General features: G+C 39.2%; 1 protein-coding gene across 3 annotated transcripts in view; it reads left to right on the forward strand.

Annotated features, from left to right (window-relative positions):
- Positions 1–303: 303 nt before the first annotated feature.
- Positions 304–17,242, forward strand: part of LOC140482838 (neuroblast differentiation-associated protein AHNAK) — a 49,839-nt gene continuing 32,900 nt past the window's right edge. The window contains exons 1-2 of one of the 3 annotated variants that reach the window (XM_072580521.1): positions 338–414; positions 7,715–7,853. The gene's annotated coding sequence lies outside the window, so the exon portion shown is untranslated. Of the gene's footprint in view, positions 415–7,714; positions 7,854–15,456; positions 15,572–17,242 lie in introns of all 3 variants that reach the window. The other 2 variants (XM_072580520.1, XM_072580519.1) reach the window with 2 other exon arrangements.

The raw sequence follows: 17,242 nt of genomic DNA on the forward strand, positions 1-17,242 counted from the left end.
AAAAATACATATTTTGCTTGAAATTTCCACTTAAATCAGTTCTGTGAAGTACAGTCTCAGGCAGTACAACTCCAGCACTTTTTAAAAAGCTTTCCACAAGCAAAATAAAACTTTGGAAGAAACAGTTAGCTGGAAGGATAAGAATAGTCCAAATTCATGACTGTGCTTTCAGAATCTGCATATCTGACAGAACCTGTGTATTTGTGTGAGGATTCAGGCTCCTCCCGGAGGGGACGTTTAAAACACACCCACCCCATTCTCTGATAAACCTGCCCGATGACTTTTGGAAGCAACAAAAGCAGGAAGGAAGGCAGAGGGTGTTACTGCTTCAGTTCACCTACACACCAGAGAGAGAGAGAGAGAGAGACAGTACTGTGCTACCACTGTGGTGAACTCCTGAGACAGTCACTGCAGGTAAGAGACTGACTTGTGCCTGCTAAAGTATTGTGTTGAGCCAATGGTAATTCCACATCATAAGGGAAAACTGTGATAAATGACAAGTAAAATATTTGTTATAGAATATCAGTTTTTATCCTCATTTGCTATAGTGTAGTCTTGGATGGGTTCTCTAGCATCAGACTTCCTATGTGGATTACTGAATATCTTGGCATCCAAGCCAGTCTTGATTCCTTTGTCAAGGCAAAGGTGATGGTTTAATATCCGAAAGCACACATTGACCTGTATGTTTTTGTGTCAGAATGGCAACCAACTATTTGTCCGTAATTTGGATAGAAAGGGGAAAAAAGTATGTTTGATATCACAATTGGCACTTTGAACCCAAATGGCAATAGTAAACTTTGTGAAATAGGAATGATTTTGCATTTCATGCTACATATATGCTAGTGTGTAGAATTGTAATCAATTTGAAAGATGAAAAAAATTGTAAAATTGACAAGTGCAAAGTTCATAATATTTTGAAGAAAGGCATTTTAAAGCCTTTTATATCTGTATTATAGCTCTGAGATTAAAATATAACTATGAACAAGGACAGTCTGCAATAAAAACAGAAAGTACTGGAAGAACTCTGCAGATCTGCCAGCATCTGTGTAGAGAGTAACAGAGTTAACATCTCTGATATGACTCCCTTCTTCTTCAAGTCATATTTATTCTCCATTATAATGGAAAATGAAGAAATGGCAGAGGCATTGAATAGATATGTCACAGAATCACAAATGTGTTCTGATAGAGAAGAAGACCATTCAACCCATCGTGACTTCACCGGCTCATTAAGTTAGTAAATTTTGTGTCTGCCCTCATGGTAACAATCAAGGGGCAATGGGGGAGATGGACTTAAAACAATCACCACCACCAGGAAAAAGAGGCTGGAAAAACTGTTGGATGTAAAGGCTAACAAATCCCCATGATCAGATGGCCTGCATCCTAGGGTTTTATGGAAATGCCAGCCCAGGTAGTAGATTCATTGTTTATAATCTTACAAAATCTCTTAAAATCTGTAAGGTTGTCAGCAGATTGTAAAATAGCAAATGTAACACCTTTATTCCAAATGGGAAAAATGCAGGAAGCAAGAAATTATAGATAAGTTAGACTAACATCTGTTAGGAAAGGTGCTGGAATCTATTTTTAAGTTGTTAATGGCAGGTTACCTTTGAAATTCATGCTGTAATCAGGCAGAGCCAACATGGCTTTGTGAAATGGAAATTGTATTTACGATTTCTTACTCAAATGACATTCATGTAGAACCAATAGATGTGGTGTAGTTAGATTTGCAAAATGCATTGGATAAAGTACTATATTAAAGTTTGCTACACCAGACAAGAATGTATTGTGTAGGCAGTATTAGTAATGTATGGGAGAAAGGATTGGTTAACTATCAAAAAGCAAAGAATGGACATAATGGGTCTTTTACAAGTTGGCAAGATGTAACTAGTGGAGTATCACAGTAATTGTTGCTGGAGGCCTCAGCTATTTACAACCTATATCAATGATTTGAATGAAAAGACAAATGCAGCAGCTAAATTTGCCAGTGGCATGAAAATAGGTAGGAAAATAAGCTGTCAGGAGGGAGATTGAAAGAGTCTGCAAAGGGATATAGACAGTTTACCTCAGTGGGCAAAAAATTGGCACATGGAGTATGATGCAGGGATATATGAACATTTGGCAGAAGGTCTAGAGACAAGCAGGAGGCTGGAAGAACACAGCAAGCCAGGCAGCATCAGGAACTGGAGAAGTCAACACTGCAAAGTCTCTTCAAAGGATGCCCATTTTGTAGAAGTTCTCTGCCTCCCTCACCTGAAATGTCAACTTCTCTACCTCATGATGCTGCCTGGCTTACTGTGTTCTTTCAGCCTCCTGCTTGTCTTCCTTGGATTATAGCATCTGCAGTTTTTTCTGTCTCTAAGGAAATCTAGAGAAGGAGTGAAGAGAGATTGCAGGAGATAAAGAACTGAGGGATTCGGTGTCGCAGTACAAGAATCAGATAAAGCTCACACAGTTGCAGAAAGCAATTAGAACTCAAATTTTAAAATACTCATTCATTTTAAATTCATCCCAGCCAGTGACACCTTCATCCCATGAATAAATAACAAAATAAAAATTATTTGGACTGAAACAAGGAGAAATTTCTTCATGTAAAGGGATAGAGAATTCAATGCTCCAGGATTGTTAAATGAAACTTGCCCCTCTACTCTAGATTCCTCAACCAGTTGAAAAAAAAATCCTCTCAGCATCTACATACCCTCCAATTACTTTTTCTTCTGCACAGACCTCCAAGGTCCATGTGTGGCATGTCACCATAGGACAACCCATTCATTCCAGGACGAAGCTAGTGAATGTTTCCTGTGCTGCCTCCAAATGCCAATATATACTTCCTTAACAATTGCACACAATATTCCAGGTGTGGTCTTAGCAAACCATCTACAATTGTAGTAAAACTTACTTATTTCGGAATTCCTACTCCTTTGCAATAAAGGCCAAGGTGCCACTTGTTTTCTGAATTGTTTGCTGTACTTTAATGCTAGGCTTTTGTTCCTTGCTCAAGTACATCAAAGAATGAATATGAACCTTTATAAATTTCACTCCTTTTTAAAACATTTGCTCTTCTATCCTTATGATTAAAGCGAATAAACTCAAAATTTTGCCCTATCTATCACCTTGTTGCCCACTCTGTTAACCTGCCTATATCTCTCTGCACTCTCTTTATGTCTTTCTCATGGTTGCATTCCCACCTAGCTTTGATTCATTGGCAAATATAGATACATTCCTCTCAACCTCTTTGTCTGATAGTGATTGTAAATAACTAAGGCCCCTACACTAATCCTTGTGGCACTCCATAGCCTGCCCAACTCTAAAATGCCCCATTTAACCCACTCTCTGCTTACTGCCCATGAACCAATTCTCTATTCACATTAATATATCTCCCCCAGCTCTATGTTGTGTATTAACCTTTAGAATAGCACCTTTTTGAAAATTAAAATATACCACCTATATTGATTCACTTTTATCGATACTACTTATATTTTCCAAGCACGCTACTAAATTTGTCAAGTGGTATTCATACATCCTGTTGATTTTTTTCTAATCATACTATGGTTTTCTCAGTGCAAAGATTAGTTCTGCACAATGGTGCAGGAAGATATTTGAATCTGGCTAAATCAGTTCTGAGATTAAAATATAAGTATAAAGAATCATGCAATTGTTTCTGTTCAATTTGATGAGAACATGAAAATATAACAAAGGAGCAGGAGAAGGCCATGTTGCTCATTAAACCTGTTCTGCCATTCGGATTCCAGCACTATCCCAATGACTGATGTCAGGCTAACTAGCCTGTTGTTCCCTCTTTTCTCTCACCCTCTCTTCTTGATCATTGGTGTTGCCTATGCCAACTTCAAATCAGCTGGGACCTTTCTGAATCGATTGAACTTGGGAACATCATAGTCAATGCATCCACTGGGTATAAAGTGCTGTTGAGAAATCTAAGTTGCAAATCAAAAATGTTGAAAGTGAAAGTGGCTCAGTTACACTATATAAGTAAATCATGACTTTTTAAAAACAAAATCTCTCTTCTCATCCATCATCTCTGACAATTAGCTCTCTCAATTTCGTCCTTTGGATGATAACATTTACTGGGTGATACTGGGTCACATTATAAATACAGCCTTGGATTCTATATGTTCTCAGTTTCCAGAACAATCATAAAATAACCCCAGATGTTACAAGAAGTATTGAGTGGAACCCAAATAAAAGCTTATTGACAACAAGCAAAGGGCCAAGTTTAGAAACTGAAGATGAATGTGTAGGTTTTGTAAAATACTGCACAATTTTATTTAGGTAATTTGCAGAGCTCATTGTCAGATAGATACATGAGTTCTGCTTTAATAATTTGCTTGATGAATGAATAGACACCTCTCTTGCCTGTGGAACTGAACCATATATTTTTATTAAACATTTTGCAGTCTGTAGCCTTAATAGTGACTTCAATAATATCCCCAAATGTAGCTTTTTTCTACGGTGGGTGCTACCAGTGTTCAGATACATGTACTGATACTGGAATTTGAGAGCACTCCATCAAAAATCTGAGCTAACTGTGGAATGTATAGCCAGAACCGTGTAATATTAATCTATACAAAATGTACTCAAACATTACATTATGGATTCAGTGAGGCAATGTACACATACTTTCAGAAAACATTTGACAAGGTGTCTTGACAACCACAATTAAGAATTAGGGTGTGAGTAGAAAATAGCATTAATACAGTTAGAAAGGAGGTACATAAAGTAGGAGTAAAAGGTAGTTTCGCAGTGTTACTGGAATCGGATATATATGTTTAATGTTGTCCAAAATGTCAGACAATATGAAATTTAGAATAGTGTAACTAATCCAGTGGACCATAGAAGTTGGAAGGCAACAAGGTGTTGTTGGCAAGACATTGTGGATGGATTTTGATGGTAGTAATTGAGGTGATAAAAAGAAATTATTATACTTTTAATTAGAAAAGTCTTCATAATGTCTAGGGTATAAAAGGTAGAGATATATAGGGTAGAGGTTTTTTTAGATGCTAAAAGCAACACAGAATAACAATACAATAAAAATACAAATGTTGTACTGGGTACATGGCAAGAATCATATATTGGCCTCCTCCAGTGGTTCCCAGCATTACAGATACCAATCTTCAGCCAGTTCAATTCACTCCATGTGATATCAAGAAAAGGCTAAAGGCACTGGTTGCTACAAAGGTTATGGGCCCTGGCAACATTCCAGTAATAGTATGAAGATTTGTGGTCCAGAACTTGCCACTCCCCTAACCAAGCTGTTCCAATATAGTCACAACACTGGCATCTACCCAACAATACAGAAAATTGCCCCAGCTTATGTCTTACACACAAAAATACAGAGCAAATCCAACTCTGCCAATTACTATCCCAGCAGCCTACATTTGGGCCTCAGTAAAGTGATGGACGGTGTCATCGTCAGTGCTATCCAGCAGCAACTACTCAGCTTCTGACTTCATTACAGCCCTGGATCGAACATGGACAAAAGAGCTGAATTCCAGAGATGAGGTGAGAGTGTCAGCCCTTGACATCAAAGCCACATTTGACCGAATGTGGCTTCGGTGTCTAACAAAATTGGAAACAATGGGTATCAAGGGCAAATTCTCCACTGATCACTGTCATACCTGGCACATAGGAAGATGGTTGTGGTTATTGGAGGTCAGTCATCTCAGTTCCAGGACATCTATGCAGGAGTTCCTCATGGTAGTATCCTAGATCTAACCATCTTCAGCTGCTTCATCAATAACATTCCATCCATCATAAGTCAGAAGTGGGGACGATTCACAATGTTCTACACTATTCAGGATAGTGAAGCAGTACATGTTCAAGTGCAACAAGATCTGGACAATATCCAGAGTTGGGCTGACAAATGGCAAGTAACATTCATGCCACACAATGCCATGCAATGACCATTTTCAATAAGACACAAGCTATCCACTGCCCCTTGACAATCAATGGGGTTACTGTCACTGAATTCCCCAATATCAACACCCTCAAGGTTAACATTAACTAAAAACTAGACTCACCATGTAAATGTAGTGGCTACAAGAGCAGGTCAGAAGCTAGGAATATTGCGGCAAACAATTCACCTCTTGATTCCCCAAAGCCTGTCCACCATCTACAAGGCACAAGTCAGGAGTGTGATGGAATACTCCCCACTTGCCTGGATGGAATCAGTTCCAACAGCACTCAAGAAGCTTGACACCATTCAGGACAAAGCAACCTGCTTGATTGGCATCACATCCATGAACATCCATTCCCTCAACCCCCGACGATTAGTAGTAGCAGCAGTGGTATTATCTACAAAGTGCACTGCAAGCATACACCAAAGATCCTAAGAAGCATCTTTCAAACCCATGATCACTTCCATCTAGAAGGACAGGGGCATTAGATACCTGGGAACACCATCACATGTAAGTTCCCCTCCAAGCCACTCACCATCCTGACTTGGAAATATATTGCCATTCCTTCACTGCCACGGGGTCAAATCCTGGAATTGCCTTCCCAGGGGCATTGTGTGTGTCAATGTACAGCATGTGGATAGCAGCGGTTCAAAAAGACAGCTCACCACCACCTTCTCAAGGGCAACTAGGAATGGGCAATAAATACCAGCCAGCCAACAATGCCCATGTCCTACAACTGAATAAAAATAGAACATGAGTGATATGAAACCTTAATTATACAACAGTTGTAATGCACCGTTTTGGACTTCACACTGTGGGCAAGATGTTTATACTACATCTTGTTTCATTTGCAATGTTCCCGAAAGAAGTACAGACACCTAGAAAGACTTGCTACAATGGTATAATGAAAAGTTTAGAAAGAAAAGGTTGAAAAATGTTTCAATAAACTATTTTAATGCTGATTCAAAGCATAAGGATGGGAATTTAAGATGCAACTGCATTTGTATTCCAGCTGAGCATAAATATGCATTTCTAAAGTAAGATTTCAACAAGACAATTTTTTATCACAAACAGTTCTTCTTTGATTATGTTTTGGATTGCAAGTAAAACAGAACATAATGTATAATGAAACATGAATCCAATAGACCCATTTTACATTCCCATTAATATTTAAAGCAATAACTTGCAATTACATATTTTTATTTATTCACTTATGGGATGTGGGCATTGCTGGTTGGTGCAACATTTATTGCCTTTCCCTAATTGCCCCTGTGAAGGTAGCAGTGAGCTATTTTTGTGAACCACTGCAGTATAGTGTGGGGAAGGGGTGATTGAGTTCCTTATGACCGTACATAGACACATGAATTGGGAGCAGGAGTAGGCCATTCAGCCTATTGAGCCTGGTGCACCACTCAATAAGATCATGGCTGACCTGTTTGTGACCACAAATCTGTTTACCCACCTACCCGTTATAACCTTTTGCTAAAAGAAATTATCTATTTCTGCCTTATTATATTCAAAGACTGTTGTTCTGCCACTTTTTCAGCAGAAACACAGACACCTAAGGACTCATTAATAGAGGCATTTGAGGTAATTACAGGATGGAACAAGAGTAGTTATAAGGAAAATATTTCCTGTGACTGAAGGTTCTGGAATAATAGGGAGAAAAATCTTCTCTCAACAATTCCCAGACTTACCATAGGTCTGGAACTGGAATCCTGTTGGTGATCGGTATGACCTCTTTGAATGGTCCCTGGGCACAGCTGGTGTTCTTAGTACAATGGTTTGATCTGATATTACAGATGCTCCAATTTTGCGTGGCCTGGTGAAGTGCTTGTGTTGTGTTGCACATATAGTTGGACACAAAGATAATTCCTCAACCTAATATTGAATGGAGCAGATACAACGACCCTAAAATATTACTTCCAAGTGAGTCAGTTGGTAAGTGGGACTAGAAAAGACATACTGAAAAATATAAATAAAACTGATGTTAGAGGAAAAAATGCACACAACAGCAAACATTTGAAGTAATCTACCAATTGAGGTGCTGGAATCAAAAACTTCAGTGGTTCAAAGTATAATTGAGAATTTGTTTGGGTGATTTGGAATACTAAAGAGTAAAGCTTATTTAGCTACTTAATAAAAGAAAGAACTGTGGATGTTGAAAATCTGAATCTAAAACAGAAATTTCTGGAAAAACTCAGCAGGTCTGGCAACATCTGTACAGAGAAAGCACTGTTAATGTTTCAGGTCCAGTGACCCTTCTTCATAATGTACTTTCTTTTATGTTACCTTCTAACATAGTAATCCAAATGCTGCATTGGTTCAGTCTGTTTACAAGAAAAACAGTTGTGCTCCATGTATGAACAGCTACATGAGAAATTTCAACAGCATGGATGTTAATGTTATACAGAAATCACAGGTTAAAGCCATTTAGAGATCACCCATAGGTTGGTGACATACTTGTTTTTTTAATTTTAGAGTTTCTAAAAACTTTGTTTGTTTTTCCAAAGAACAATATGAGTTTCAGTGTAATTGATATTTAATAGAACAATTGTGAAAACACTTTAAAAGGATAATTAATTTAATAATAAAGGGAGCTGTGAGTCAGTTAATTGATGTTTCTTTCTCTCCACCCTCCATCCACACCTTAACATGGAATGTCTTTTGAGTGCATTTACTCGACAACTAGTAGCTGGGCAAACACTGGTCCAACTTATTAAACTAAATCTGTGCAGGTGACAATCCTGCATATAACTCACAAACATGAGACCTTCAGACAGGGAACCAGGCACTTTGCCTTATGTTGAGCCTGAATTTCTCAATTTTAACCAAAGTAGGAATTCTTAATTATGAGGAGTACTCTGAGCACTGATTCCAAAATACCTAATTGATCACTAGTCTGCCTTGATTAAATTGATGGTTTAATGATAAGAATACAAAGAAAAGGTCAAAAAAAGTTCCAATAAACTATTTTAATACGGATGCAAAGCATAAGGATGGAAATTCAAGATGTATTTGTATTCCAGCTGAGCAAAAATATGCATTTCTAAAATGAGATTTTAACAAGGCCATTATTTGTTGCTAACAATTCTCCTTTGATTATATTTGGATTAACGTATAGTGAAAGATGAGTCCAATAGATCCATTTTACATTCCCATTAATTTTTAAAACAATAAATTGCACCTACATATTTTTGTTCATTCATGGGATGAAGGCATTGCTGGCTGGGGCAGCATTTATTGCTTTCCTCTAATTGCCCTTGAGAAGGTAGCAGTGAGCTGCCATCTTGAACCACTCCAGTACATCAAACCTCTAGAGCCTGGTGCATTCAATAAGATTGCGGCTGACCTGTTTGTAAACGCAAATCTGTATTCTTACATACCTGTGATACCCCTTCGTTCCTTCGCTTAAAAAGAATCTATATACTTCTGCCTTAAAAATATTCAAAGACTCTTCTTCTATCACCTTTTCAGGATAAGAATTTCAAAGAATCTTGACCGTCTGAGTGAAGAAAAACTTGATTTATACTATAGTGACCTGTGACTCTAGATTCTTACATTATGGGAAATATCGCTCTACATCTACCCTGTTAAAAGCCCTCAGGATATTACTTATTTCAACCAAATGACCTTTTACTTTTCTAACTCCAGTGGATACAAGGCCAGGCCCATCCAATCTTGCTTCATTTTGACCCAGTGACAGTGAAGGAACAACGATATATTTTCAAGTCTGGATGGTGAATGGCTTGGAGAGGAAACTGCTATTGTATTCTCCCATGCATCTATTGCCCTTGTCTTTCTAGTGTTAGAGGGGGATTTGGAAGGTTCACCCTTAACAGAACCAAATGTCCTAAGATCAACATTAACAACAAAAAAAAGAGATATACAGCTCAAGGTTACTGAGGCATTTATGAATGTACACGTCTGTTTGCGTGAAACAATCAAGTGGTAAAGGACATTTATTTTCGTATCCATCCTATTTTATTTTTTGTCAACAGAATGTAGTTTCCAAGTTAGAAAAATATTAAAGCAATTCTTTTGCTAATGTTATAATGTGTTTTTCTAGGGTTTGAGAGCATAGAGGCATAGTTGTTCCAACCTTGAGTTGTATATCAAAGTCAAATTGATGACACAAGGGTTTGCTTTTCCAGATCGATATTAAGAATCCAAAGCAAAATGATTTTAGGCAATTTCAATCCTTTATGAGGAGGCAGTGTATAGAATGATTGGAATTTGTACTAATTAGTATTGAGTGTTTTGATTGGGTGGCTAATTTAGAGTAGGAGGATATAATTATGAAGTAGGTTTATTCCCAGGTTTCCATCCCTACAATCTAGTTAATACTTTGTGTCCATCGCCACATCTGAACTGAATCACTTTAATGATATTGAGATGAGTTTCTGACCCTATGTCCTGTCTATCATTGAGACCATTTACTTCTTTCCACATCTGTAACGTTGCTCAATTTCACCGTTGTCTTAACACGTTCTGAAAACCCCTCAAGCCTTTAACATCTTTAGATTTGACTATTCTAATATGTTGCCTTGGATTTTGTGTTTTTCTGTGTGACCTCTGAGCTGTGTTTGGCAGCAACTACTGAAACCAGAACTCAGTGCTGGGAATAACTTAACCCCCCCACCCCCCATCAGTGTGTACAGACCCTCAAAGTATCTGTGCAGCCACACAGAGGGAGCATTGTGTCCCAGTCACCCTCTTCTCTATGAACTTGGAATATTGCAAAATTCTGCTGTCTGCATTCTGACTTGTACTAACTGCAATTCACTTGCCCTGTGCCCACTCATTTATATTAGTGCCAGGTCTGAAAATGACTTGATTTTAAAATTATCAGTTGTGTGTCAAACCTTTCCATAGATTGGTCTCTCCCTGTCCCTGTAGCCTTTTCAAGCTTTATAACTCTTCCTCATGTCTGTGCTCAAATTCTGGCTTATTGCACATCTCAGTTTCGAATTGCTTGGAGAGAAGACCAGGAAATCTCCTTCCCTTTTCTGTAGGTCTTCTGTTTCTTCAATCGAACACAATTGCACTGAAAACTGAGAAGTTGGTGTTGACATTGCCTCCTGCCTGGAAAGATCCTAAGCCACAATGGTGACCTTGAGAGCAACTGGCTGTGCGGTCCTTGCCCTCCTTTATGACCACAGGAAGAGTCAGTTTTAATGATCTGTATCAGTATCTGTGATCATCTCCTTGGTGAATTGTAGCTATCTCAAATTCCGTTGACTAAGGCTGAATTGACAGATGTGGGTCTGACTGTTTGTTGAGGGCCTTCTTCTTTTTTCATCTGCACATAAGTTCCCTCCTGCTTCTGCCAGTGCTCCATTCTGTGACCTTTAAGAGATTTATAAATTATATTGAACCCATTACAAAAGTCCATTCTCTTTTGAATCTAATAATTTGTGACAATTCTTCAAACAACGCGGTGGACAGTATTTCATGAACTTCACAACAGCTAAAGTCAAAAGTTTGATTCTGATGCATCTAAACAGCATTATGGTTGGAGGGAGGGGGACTGGGCAGGGGTAGGAGGGGAAGTTACTCATGCTTCTGATTCTATGCTCAGCTATGAATGGTCAAAAGCAGACTTTCAAAGGACCTGTGAGGTGCCTAATGACAGGTTCAGTACCATGTTAGTGCTAGATGCTGACTGATCTCACAATTAGGACCTGACGACGGGCATCCTCCCCAAGTCCCGAACCAGCCTGACCGTTCATTGCCAATATTAACCGTCTTCACTCACAAAAGACCATGAGATGTAGGAGCAAGAGTAGGTCACTCAATCCATTGAGTCTGCTCTGCCATTCAATGAGATTGTGGCAGATCTGATAATCTTTAACTACACCTCCTGCCTTTTCCCTATAACCCTTGATTCCCTTACTAATTAAAAATCTGTCTGTCTCAGCCTTGAATGTACTTAATGACTCAGCCTCCATAGCCATTTGTGTGAGGAATTCCACAGAATCTCTACTCTCTGGGAAAAGAAATGCCTCCACACCTTGGTCTTAAATGTGTAACTCCTTATTCTGGAATTATAGCCTCTGGTTCGAGACTCTCCCACAAGGGGAAACAAACTTTCTACATCTACCCTGTTACATTCCTAAGAATCTTGCATGGTTCAATAAGATCAACTCTCATTCCTCTAAATTCCAATGAGTACAAACCTAACTTACTTAACTCTTCTCATAAGACAGTCCTTTCATATCTGGTATCAGCTCTGGTCCCCAGTTTACTTGGCTGGTGTACTTGGGATAACAGAAAATGTTGACCCACTTTCCATACTTAATGTGAACTATTATTTATTACAAATAAATCAATTCTAACCATAGGAAAGCAAAAATGTGAATTATCAACATGTATCTCTAGTAGCTGAAACTCATACCCTTCATAAACACCTACAGACCAATGCAGACTGACATAGACTGCAAACAAACATGGATGTAATGGGTGAAGGAAAAAAATATTGGGAACTACAGTTCAGTAGCACCCAGTCCACAGCATTTGGATGAGGCTCCCTTTTGCTTCTTCCAAGTCATTCAAATTTCTAATCTTCATATCCAAGTTCTTTCAGTTTGGATCTAATTTAAAAAAAAACCATCAGTCTGTATCTGGGAGAAACTTGCTCCACACATGGGATGCTTTTGCATCTCAAAATCTACCCCACTGCCTGAACAAAAGTAACAGTGTGAAAGAAAACTCACAATGAGTTCCAGTAACTTGTTTTTAAAAGTGCAGAACTCTTTTCACACTCCTTGGTTTACAGCAGCGTACTTTTCCCATGCTGGTCCACAATCTGAAATAAAGAAAAAGAAAAACAAAAAAGATGTGGTCTTTACACTATGAACTGAGCTAAACTGAAAATTGAGGTTGCAGCCAGCAGTTCACTTCAGGAAAGTTTCCTATTTTTAAAACCACACTAAAACCACGCTGTTTAGAACGATGCTTGACAGTGTTCAGAAAAGACTTACAAGGATGTTTGAGGGTTTGAGCTATGGGGAGAGGCTGAATAGGCTGGGGCTATTTTCCCTGGAGTGTGGGAAGCTGAGGGGTGACCTTGTAGAGATTTATAAAAAAACATGAGGGGGCATGGATAGGGTAAATAGACAAGGTCTTTTCCCTGGGGTGGGGGAGTTCAGAACTAGGCTTAGGGTGAGAAGGGAAAGATTTAAAAGGGACTTAAGAGATAACCTTTTCACACAGAGGGTGTTGCGTGTTTGGAATGAGCTGCCAGAAGCAGTGGTGGAGGCTGATACAATTATAGCATTTAAAAGGCATCTGGATGGCGGTATGAATAGAAAGTATTTAGAGGGATATGGGCCATGTGCTGGCAAATGGGGCTGAATTAGTTTAGGAAATATGATCAGCATCAATAAGTTGGACTGAAGGGTCTGTTTCCGTGCTGTACATCTCTCTATGACATATATGTTATTATTATATATCCATGGACCAGGCACTTTATCTGCACCTAATATTAGATTAGATTAGATTACTTACAGTGTGGAAACAGGCCCTTCGGCCCAACAAGTCCACACCGCCCCACCGAAGCGTAACCCACCCATACCCCTACATGTACATGTACGTCTACATCTACCCCTTACCTAACACTACGGGCAATTTAGCATGGCCAATTCACCTGACCTGCACATCTTTGGACTGTGGGAGGAAACCGGAGCACCCATGGGAAACCCACGCAGACACGGGGAGAACGTGCAAACTCCACACAGTCGGTCGCCTGAGGCGGGAATTGAACCCGGGTCTCCGGCGCTGTGAGGCAGCAGTGCTAACCACTGTGCCACCGTGCCGCCCACTTTTTCTTAAACAATGTGCCTCCCATCACCCTCTTTCTCCTACCATCAAGCCAATTTTTTTTTAGATTAGAAAATATATAGGATCAAAACAGCAAAAGATTGTGACACTTAGGCCAAGAATAGTGGAAACTAGAAGGAATGATGCAAGCTTCAGTGTTATTTTTCCATGGCCATTATTTTTAGATAGTAAGTGTTTATGTCATATTGGCCTGGATTTATTTTACAAGAAATGTAAAACACAGTAACAGGTCATTCGGCCAAACTAGTCCATGCTTATTAATCTACACAATTTAATAGTATTTTATCTACTCTCTAGACTGAAGACTTTATGGTTTTTTAAATTCTTTTTTGTGAAGCCTGTATTAAATGCTGGCAAACTGACAAATTTTTAAAAATAACTCATAAAATACTAGGAGTAGAGGTGGGAGGATCTCCACCTTCTCTTCCAAAGCAAATAACAGATCAGGAACAGAGCTAAAGATGAAGACTCCTTGATCCAGAGTTCCCATTACTGAAATTCAATGAGCAGGACCTACTCTAGCAGTCTTGATTGACACATTCAGTAACATAGGCACAGCCGTCACCACAAGGATTCACGTGAACAGAATGACCTATAAGTGGTCTAAAGCCTCACAGTTAAAATGAAAGTGAGTTTTGTATTGGTCCCCTTGCTCAAAGGCCTAATGGAACAGTGTCAGGTTCACCAATCCTGCTCATTTGGAGTAACTGCAACCCACTATCCCATGGAAATGAGCACAGGTTTTAAAAGGGATGAACAGTTGGAAAGATTTAAGAATCATAAGTTCCACAGACTAGAGAGTAAACAAAACACTATTAAATTGTGTAGATTAATAAAAATGGACTAGTTTGGCCGAATGGCCTATCTCTGTGCTTTGCATTCCTTGTAAAATTAATCCCGGTCAATATGGGCATAGTTAACCTCAAAGTCAGACCAGATGTCATGAAATGGAAGTGAGTGAATTACATGCTTAAAAGCAATACCATGGAAAAGACAAACAAAGTATGATAGGTGTGATTTTCCTCTTCCTAATAGAAGAATTAGTGAGAAGGGGAAATAATTGGGCGTGTTTGCCCTGGCGAGAAATTCATCCACAAATCAACACCCTTTAATTAAGTGTTGGGTGAGAAAGCTCTTGGGCAACTGCATCAATTCACCACCAGTTAAGGTCCTAAGTGGTCAATCAATGGCCACTCAAGGACCTCAACTTGCCAGCTCCCCAATCACCAGCCTCTTTGGTCTGATAGAAAGATAGCTAATTTCCTAACTGATAAATGAGGCAACCTGTAATGCCTGAATCTGAGGCAATTGGAGGCACTGATGAGCAATAAGGCAGTTGTGTCTGAAAGCCTGACTTTCCTCTTCCCACGACCTTCATCCCTTGAGAAAAGAAGGAACTATTCACCGTCGGATCCCTCAAGACATAGGCCTTGACTGACAGATTTAGGACTCAGAACCTGCTGACCTCTGATTGGCTGGTAGCTTCTGGCAGCCCAAGTCACCAGTGTCGAGGCCTGTGATAGCATGAAATAATAGCCGTCAATTACCTGTTAGCTCTTAATGGATTCAATGGGTTCTCTCACTGGTTAAGATAACTTGCTAAGTGCTACAAAACAGACTTGCCCCAAGACTTGGGGAGAAAAAGAAAATCATACCCCATAGCTGATTTGAATGGAGTTAGATCTTTTTTATTACTTCACAGGATGTGAGCATCACTAGCAAGGCATTGCTTGGCATTTGTTGTCCATCCCTAGTCAGAGTCATACAGCTTGGAAACTGACACTTCGGTCCAACTAGGTGCCCTTGAGAGCATGCTGGTAAGCTACCTTCTTGAACTGTTGCCGTCTATCTGGTGTAGCTACTCCCATAATGTGTTAGAAAGGGAATTCCAAGATTTTGATCCTGCAGTGGTGAAGGAACTGAGATATAACCTCAAGTCAGGGTGCTGTGTGGTTTGAAAGGAACTTGTGACCATAAGGTCATAAGAAATAGAAACAGGAGAAGGCTGTTTGTCCTCTTGAGCCTATTCCGCCATTCAATAGGATTGTGGCTGATCTGAAACTCCTCATGTCCACTTCCTTGCCCTTTCCCTTGATGCCTTAGCTGGTCAAGAATCTACCTATCTCAGCCTTAAATGTACATAAGGACTCTTCCCCCACAGCTCTCTGTGGTAAGGGGTTCAAAAAGCTCACAACACTTTGAGACAAGAAGTTCCTCCTCACCCCAGTCTTAAATTGCCACCCTTTAATTCTGAGACTGTGCCCTCTAGATGGAGACTCTCCCAAGAGGGGAAACATCCTGTCAGTATTTCCTCTGTCATGACCCTTATATGTTTCAATGAGATCACCTCTCATTCTTCTAAATGCCAATGTGTAGTGTCAAAACCTATTTAACTTTCTCTGATAAGGCAATCCTTCATACCAGTATCATCCTTGTCAATGTTCTTTGAACAGGCTTCAATGAAATAATATACTTTCTCAAATAAGGGGATCAAACCTTCTCGCAGTTCTCCAGATGTGGTCTCAACACTGCCTTGTACAATTGCACTAAGAATTCCTTACTCTATATTCCAACCCCTTGAAATAAGGGCCAACATTGCACTAGCCTTCCAGATTACTCACTGCACACACATGCTGGCTTTCTGTGTCTCATGCGCAAGTACCCCCCAAGTCCCTTTGTGTTGCAGTTTTCTCCATTTAAATAATACTCTATGTATTGGTGTTCCAATGCCATGCAAAAAAGATTAACATAAAAACAGATGATCTTCCCTATTTGAATGGTCTTTTCTTATCCTTGAAATGCTGTTCCTTTATTGGATCTGTTGAGCGTATCATTCACAGGACTGTGAACAGCAGTCTTTTAATCTCTGCTACCTGATGACGTATTCCAACAGGAGCTCCACTTTAAATAGAAGTTTCTTTGCATGTTGAAATAGGGTAGGCAGGAATGCTGTAGATCCCGTTACACTGGCAACATTCTTCTCCCTTAGCAAACAATCTTAGCTCTCTTTCAATAATTCTCAATTGTATGTGCATTTAAATGGTGTTGGTCATACTGTGTAGAGATCAGTAAACTTTCAAATAGAACAGCAGGTTTCTTTTTGACTGAAGCAAACAATTAAAGATAAAATCGGGGGGGAAACTGTGAAAGGAAAGCTTATGATTTTGATGATCAATGTAAATTAATACCTTTTCCAAAGCTTTCCTCTGTTTTTCATAATTATGCAAATTTACATTGGAGTATTTCATCAAAATGAGCATTCTGTAATTTGATGTGTCATTATATACAGGAAGAGAACATGCACTTTAAAGGTTTAGAATTTCAGATCTGAACTCATTTAAAAATCTTATATCCCACATTCAATTAAAAGACAGACAGTGCTTTTGATGCCAAGTTAAATTATAATTGATATGAATTATTGCTGGCTGTATCAAAATAAATGGCAAATTTCTATAAGCTGAAATGGGTCAACTGTTCATTGTGCACTT

Source organism: Chiloscyllium punctatum, chromosome 11 (genome assembly GCF_047496795.1).
Source record: "Chiloscyllium punctatum isolate Juve2018m chromosome 11, sChiPun1.3, whole genome shotgun sequence".
Lineage (NCBI taxonomy): Eukaryota > Metazoa > Chordata > Chondrichthyes > Orectolobiformes > Hemiscylliidae > Chiloscyllium > Chiloscyllium punctatum.